Below are 8,045 nucleotides of genomic sequence, written 5' to 3' on the forward strand. Positions count from 1 at the left end.
TTGTTTATTCTTCTATTAGAGATACAGAAAGATACATCCATCAATTCTGTTGGAGTCTCACTGAGTATTGCATGACCTGTGCATTTGAAGATGAACTCTGGGGTCCAAGGGTACACTTCCCAGTCCTATTGCTTCAGTATTTGTCAGCATCAAAAAATGTTTTTCACTGTATGCATCAAAAATATTCACCAGTATGATAATTATAATTACTTCTAATGCAGTATATGATATATGAAAGCAATATTAAAAGAACATGTTAATTGAATGTGTAGGTATACATCAATTATAAGTAAAAACATTTTCCATTTCTCCATTTTTGTGTACATCATTTATCCTCAGCTTCATTGTCCCCTCCGACCTCAAGTTTTGTGGCTTCTTTTTTGTTGTCTGAGATTGCTATATAGATGACATATGTACTTCACACTTTATATTAGGAGATGAAGCATATGTTTCCAGATCCTGAAATCCATTTAGATGACTTTGGTTTGTTGATAATGCACTGGCAGATGTATTTTATCATTTGTTTATTTCATGCTATGAAAAAAACTTGGATTTTATGTGTATATCTCAAAGGCACTTAATGAAAATGTAATTAACAGTATAATTTTGTTATTTTTACTGTAGTCAACATGTTTTGAACAAATTTAATTATACAGTACTTTGCTTGTCAGAATACCTTGAAAACTAATGCTCATTAGATTTAAAATTCTTCCACTTGTTTTTCCCACAATATAAATGTCAATTGATGTGCCCTGCTCCTTTGCACAGTATGCTGTAGCCACTATGGTGCAGACATGATCTGTGTGTGTGTCTGGATTATCTCACTGTCCTTTAAATATATTGTATAGAGAAGGTATTGGTAATCTTTTCATTTTTTCTAAGTTACAGTGTTACGGATATTGGAGAATATTGCAGAAATCCTTGGACGGACAAAAATCCATATCAACAATCTAATACTAGAGTACTAAATTCTACTCAGTAATGAAGATTTCTTGGCTGTCACTTTTTTATATTATTCTGTAAGTATTCTCAACATTTGAACCAATTTGCAGAAAAAAAATAACTTTAAAGTGTTGCAAAATTTTGTGTATCTTATATTATTGGTAACCAAGCACATGTTCAGTGACCTGACTATCCAATGGTTCGTACATGTTAAATTGTATCCAGGCTTTGTTTATTGTTAAAGTTCTACTGTTAAAGTAGTCACAGCAATATAATATTTTATACAATATTTTCAAAAAGCAGCATAAGACATGTCTGTCAGTCATCTACTAATTTATCTGCTACTGTTACCCACACACCGATAATGATAAAAATCCATTTTACTATGAAGAAATCATAGTAAATGCATTATAATGTTTACTTATAACACAGTGACTCTTGTATATTAAATTGAACATGTTCTGTTGAATGTATTTTTCGAATTAACTAAACCTAGCTTTCTCATTTCTAATGAGTGTTAGCAACAAATCTCATATCTCAGTATTTAGCTTAGGATGTTATTGGTTTTAGTGGGCTTTAATACCAATGTTTAATAGTTTTATACTGTTTCTTTAGGATTTGTGTTTATTAAATAAGCAGTTCATACAAGCAGTCCACTGATGTTTTTTTGTTTTTTTAAGAGAGCACTTATAGACCAATAGACCAATTGTTTTATTATCTCTCTAAAATTTTTTTACAGAGCTGCCTGTACAATGCAAGATAAAGGGGACAAGTCACTACTCATTTAGTTGTTTGTGGGCAAATTTTAGGTTGATTTGTTGAAGCTGTCCATCCCAAACTTTTTAAAGTAAAGTAGGCATGGATAGGCTGCATGCAAGCAGGATACTATAGCTTTGTCTGCTAGTTAAAAATATTTTTTTTAAATTAATTTTAGTATTTGTAGACTAAACAAAACATACTTTTAAAAATAGTACATACAATTGTTTTTCAGTTAAACATACTGACTACTTAACATCTTTGTATGTTTCACCTTTATTATTCCTGATAATATTTTTCATTCAAATTCTTTTCTGTTCAAACAAAAAACATCGTAATAATTTAATCAAACTTGTAATTGAAGGGTATTTTCCTAATAACATTTAGGTGTGGAAATCAAAACCCCAGTGCATGCCCTTCAGGTCCTTGGATTAAACATCAGAATGATCAGGATACAGTAATGCAGAGATTCCCTTACAAATGCTAATTATCCACACAGGGAAAACAGGTTGGAGGAGGAACAAAACAGGCTGTTACAAAAAGATGTGTAGGTTCTCCTGTGCATTGGGAATTCTCTGACATTAGCAGCTGCTGTGGTTGTTGTTATCCTTTCTGTAACTGACTGCTAGAAGCCCACTCTGCATTTGTATACAACAAATATCTATGGGCTTGTTTAGATGATCTTTGTCAAACGCTGACTCTTGCATTCAAATGCAAAACTCCTCTAATACTTGTGTTAAAATGTAGAATAAGCAAAAAGCTGGATTTCATCTGATTAGCTTGCAGTGCAAATGTGCAATATTAGGTCTGCTGGATCTGAAGAAACACAGGTAAAAAGGCAGCTTAGAAATATCATCCACATGGTACCACTGAAGTAAATTAAAATATGACATACATTTGACTTGTGGTTTAAAAAACCTTTTTTAACAAATACTGGTTTAGTTATGGCGGTGGGGGGTGTTTATTTTTTACCTGGGATCTTTAGCAAATGCAGCAAAACACTTGCCTGCATGAGTCCTAAAGTAGATCCTTGTTGCATATGCATTCTAACTTTCTAGGGGGAGAAAACGTAACCTATTTTCATAAAACAAAATTAGGTAAACTACACTTTCCAACACAACATTCACTGCAGACCATGAAAATTTATGTTGTAAAATATACATACTGGTAAAAGATAATATGAGAGCTTTCCTGGAGCAGGGTATTACAGCAGGTTTGCTTAAATGGCTGGTAAAGTAGTACATAAAAGGTATAGATTTAATGAAATATGGTACATTTTGGTAACATTTTTAAATGAAAATTTCATGCAAGACAAAAGGTTGATAGGTAAGCTAAAGAAGGAGTACAACAGATTCTGCTTGTTTTTGTACCTCTTTTTTTGTCTAGAAAATATCTTACTCATGCAGTCCTGTGTAGCAGAGATACAGTCCTCAGTCTTAGGAAAGCTGTTAAAAGTGACTTAGAACTTACACTATGGACATTCTTTACATGCTTGTTACAGCTGTATAGAGACAAGGTTAGTATGTTCTGCAAGCACCAGACACTTAAGATTTTCTAACTAAAGGAAGCCTTTTAGGCAAAAAGTTTTTACAAAACCTGATACTACACCTATGGATTAAAATGAATAACCAGTCATACTAGGACTCATCTACAGATAGCTTGTTTTTTTTTTACACATATAATGCAAGCCCTTTGGTTTCTGTGTTTGAAATATCTTGGTAAGTGTTTGAGGGACATTTCTTAACCATAAGCTGCTATTCAGTATTAAAAGGTTTTATTTTAGCACGACAAGTGGTGTGGTGGTGCACCAAGCTATAGACTGGACATTAATAGCTACTGGTCCATATCCTTTTTCAGCATGTATGATGGGTTTCCTATAGAAAAATATATTCAGAACTTGAGACTGCAGCGGCTTTGACCTGAGCAGGTAGTAAGAGGATTTCTTTTGCATGGAGGTAAAGTGTTCTATTGAGTTTTTGTTTTCAGGAAGAAAGAAACTATATTTTTAGCTTGCACTACCCCGTTTAACTTTGGACTAAACCAAAAATTATTGTAAAATTATTTTGACAAATTTTTAACCCTATATTTCTTGCAGATATAAATTACTGATACGTTCAGATATAGTTCTATTACTTTTTCTTGACTCCTTGGAAACAGCTGTAAGCTCAAAATCTTGTACACTTGGATGTTCTTTGAAACAAAATACTGCATATTACAAAGATGGAGATGTAATATTGGGTGGCATATTGCAATTATTAAAATATTATAATTCAGAAATAAAAAATTTATATTCAGGAAACGCCCCTGAAGATAAAGTATGCACATGGTAAGTTTGAAGATTTATTACTTTTTTCAGACTTTAGATTTTATTATAATGTAGTAGGTATAGTTAAGACAAACTTCAAATATGAATATTTTTACTGGCTCTTTATTAAACACACTTATCAAACTTTGTAATTGTGTAATAAGCTTTTGTTCTTGCTCTTTAAAAATAATTTAGATTTAGTAGTTTTAAAATGTAAAGCTATCAAATGTTTTGAAACCCAGAAAGGTGCAAACTTAGGTTTATGACTTTACTCCACCATAAATACAGTATTGTGCTGGCACCCTAGAACGGAAAGTTTTGACTACTAGGATCACCCCCAAAAAAATATTACAATTGTTGTAATGTTTTCTCTGGTTTAGATACACTTTAATACACAGAATAAAAGACATATACAAGAGCTGTTTTATCATCTAAAGTTGATTTATTTACGCCTGATATATATTTAGTCCCTCCAACCCGCTTGGGGAACCAACTTTGCTTTACTGCAGTTAGGTAATACAGCTAGAACTTGTCCTGTCCCCAGACTCTGACTGCAGCAGCTCAGTCAGGGATTCCTGCAGAGAGCTGTCAGTAAAACAAATTTAAACCCTTCAGCAGATAGGCCTGTGCTCCTTTATATACAATACATGAAAAATTAATGTTGTGTTTGACTGGACTGTACTTTTAACCCACAGGACTTCTCCTCAGTTTTTACGTCACTTTCTAGCATTTGATTTTGCTATTGAGGAGATTAACCAAAACTCAGAGATTTTACCCAACATCACCTTAGGTTATGACATATATGATGCCTGTGATTCTGCAAATGAAGCAGTGAGATCAACAGTGAAAGTACTGTCTGGTGGATTAAAGAACTATATAAATTATTGTTGTAAGAAAGGGAAGCGAGTTGTGGCATTTATTGGACATCCTTTACCTTTAGTATCTGAATCTATTGCAAATATACTTTCTCTGTATGGATATCCACAGGTAATAAGTCAACTTTATCATGTCGATTTTTTTTTTCTTCCATGCTATTTTGTCTCTATCTGTTTAAGTGGTTTCTTTAAAAATATAATTTTATTATCTATCTATCTATCTATCTATCTATCTATCTATTTATCTATCTATCTAATGTCAATTTAGTAAATGGTTTGTAGCTGTACTTTGTTCCGCTCCCTAAATGCCTAATTACCTAATGAATCATTAGATTTTTACTGGGCACCAAAGTATCACAATTACATCATAAAAGGTAAGTTAGAGCATTAATACAATTTTTACAACAATTAAAAAAGACATGGTAGACATTGGGTAAAATTATTTGAGTAGATGCAAGAAGAAAAGCTTGCTAGAAACAGAGATGGACTTTACAGTTGGCATCTGTCACTGTAACAAAAAAAAATAATTTTAAGATTCCCGGTTTACTGTTTTAAATGTACCATGTAGCACAAATATCTTTCATGGAAACTGTTTAACTAGAATTTTACAAATATGAAATGGTGCCCTTTTATTTATTTTTTTACAACAGTGACACAAAGTGGTTTTGACAACAGTATTGTTTGGTACAATACTGAAAAAACTGTCCAGTTTTAGAACTATACAATCAATGTAACAACAAATCTACATGCAGTATGACACTAAGGTGTCTTTTTAGTGAAAAAAAGCAACATCTTTTATTATGGATCAATTACAGCAATAGAAAATACATGTTTTTAAAAGGTTCTCCACCAGAAACTGTTGCTAAATGAATACTTTTTGTAAATAGACCGCTAGGTGTATTTTATTTGATTATTTTTTTAAACTTTGCCCCCTATGTCACAACCATGTTTAGTCAAACACATTTAGTGCAACAAGAATATACAACAAGCACATACAACATAAAAGGAAGAGTTAAGGTAGGCCTTACCTTTCAATCAAAATTACTGTATTATCTATATTATCAAACAGACAATAACCAAAAACATTGTTTTTTGGTTGAACAGTATTTAAGTAGCTTCTTTAGGTTACTACATATAGGGAGGAACCAGGTAGGTTGCAAAAAAATTACAATTTGTAATGTGAAAGACTGCTCATAATGGTCAGGGCATGATTAGATAAAATCTACGAGAAAGAGAAGAGCCAGATTTTGTCTTTTAATAAAAAAGGCAGTGTATCAATGTAAACAAAGTTGTTTGGCTTGACATTATGTAATCTTGTTTGTGCCATAAAATAAAAAGAAAAGAACATGTATTCTAGAATTGTTCTATTCCTTGATGCCAAATATACCCTACAACTGATTTTAAGGCAAGAATAAGCTTAATAACACAGTTTGTCCATCACTAAACAGCCAGCCTCTGCAATTTGGAGGTTGACCATTTGTTTTTCAAAGCAGATATATACTCCAGACCAAAAAGTAATTTAAAAATAATAAAAAAAACTTTAATGGTAAAGAGATGGCTGCTTCACACTGTGTTAAGCTTGACAATCCAGATGTTGTTCACTCTGATAGGAAAAGCTGAAGTTACTAGCACTTGAGATGGTGGTCCAAACACAAGGTGGAGGCTAAAAGACTAGCAGAATTCAAGACATTGCTGGACCTCATATAAGGATCAGTGTGTAGGTGTAACACCCTGTCCACAGGAAGCAGATCCAGATCTAACTTTCTCTTTTTTTGAACCAAAGCTGTTTTTTTTCAGCTGTGTGCCTATGAAAAAAAACACAGGTGAAAGATAGAGGATTTTATAGGTAACATTTGAAAACATTAACATAACATACCATCAGAGTTACTGTTGTATCCCACACAATTTTATTATTATAATTTGTATTTAAAATTGCTACGTTAGCTAGTTTGTCCCATTCTACTCCATAGTTTTATATTATTTGCATGCATTTTGTCAGTGTCCAGGAAGTCAGACGATCTAAAAAAAAAAAAAAAGATCTTCAGCTATGTCTTCCATTTATTTTCAAAATAAAGTAGCAGGCAGCTTCAAATGCAATCACACAAAATGTCTAACATAATATAATAGGAAACTGTTAACAAACTTTAACAGCAGCCAGTACACAAATCACATTTCAATAAAATACCTTATAACTCAGAACCAGAGTAGGCCAACACAGGTGAAATCTCTTTAATGCTTACATCAAATATGGATGCTCAACCATTATACATTCAATCAGCTGATTTACTGTAAAACTATTAGAACACATTGAAAAGTACACATGAACGTGTGGAACATTTTAACAAAACTGAACATTTTATTATTATTATTATTAATAATAATAATAATAATAATAATATTAATAATAATAATAAACAGGATTTCTATAGTGCCAACATATTACGTACTATGGGAATCATTCTGATTATTCACACTAAAAACCTTCTATCTAGATAGCCAGTATTAAATCAATGAAATAGTAGAAGTATAAAGCTGCATACACATGCCAAAAATTATCGTTGGAAATGAACGATGAACGACCGACGAATGACCAATTGGCAAAACATTGTTTTAAAAAAAGTGACCAACGACGCCAACGAACGAGGATTGTCGTTGAAAATGAATGACCGGCACAGCGGATCTTATTGGCCGACGTTCGTTCACTATCTATCGTGAGTACAGTCGTTCAGTGATCGTGCATGTTTCTGCAATACACTTTCTCCTTTACATGTCACTACCTGCCTCATTCAAACGATTGTATCTAGCGTGTGTACACTATTGGTGGAATTATATTTGAACAATCTTATTGTTACAACATGTACAGAATTGTGCACAATACGATTGTTCAAGTATAATCGTGCATAATTGTGGATCGTCGTAATCGTTCGTTTCCTAATGATAATTATTGGAAGTGTGTACCTAGCTTAAGACAAATTACACATGCTCAGTAGAACTGAAACACAGGAAACAGGAAGTAACACCAAAGAGGAGCACATGCTGTGGGCTACAGTGTTTGTATCCAATTTACCCATTAGACAGTCCACAGACTCCAAGAATACCTGCTACCCTACAGCCTTAAATGTATAAACCTCTAATCACTTTTTTTTTTTTTAATAATATCCTGATAT

This window comes from Pyxicephalus adspersus, chromosome 8, assembly GCF_032062135.1.
Source record: "Pyxicephalus adspersus chromosome 8, UCB_Pads_2.0, whole genome shotgun sequence".
Lineage (NCBI taxonomy): Eukaryota > Metazoa > Chordata > Amphibia > Anura > Pyxicephalidae > Pyxicephalus > Pyxicephalus adspersus.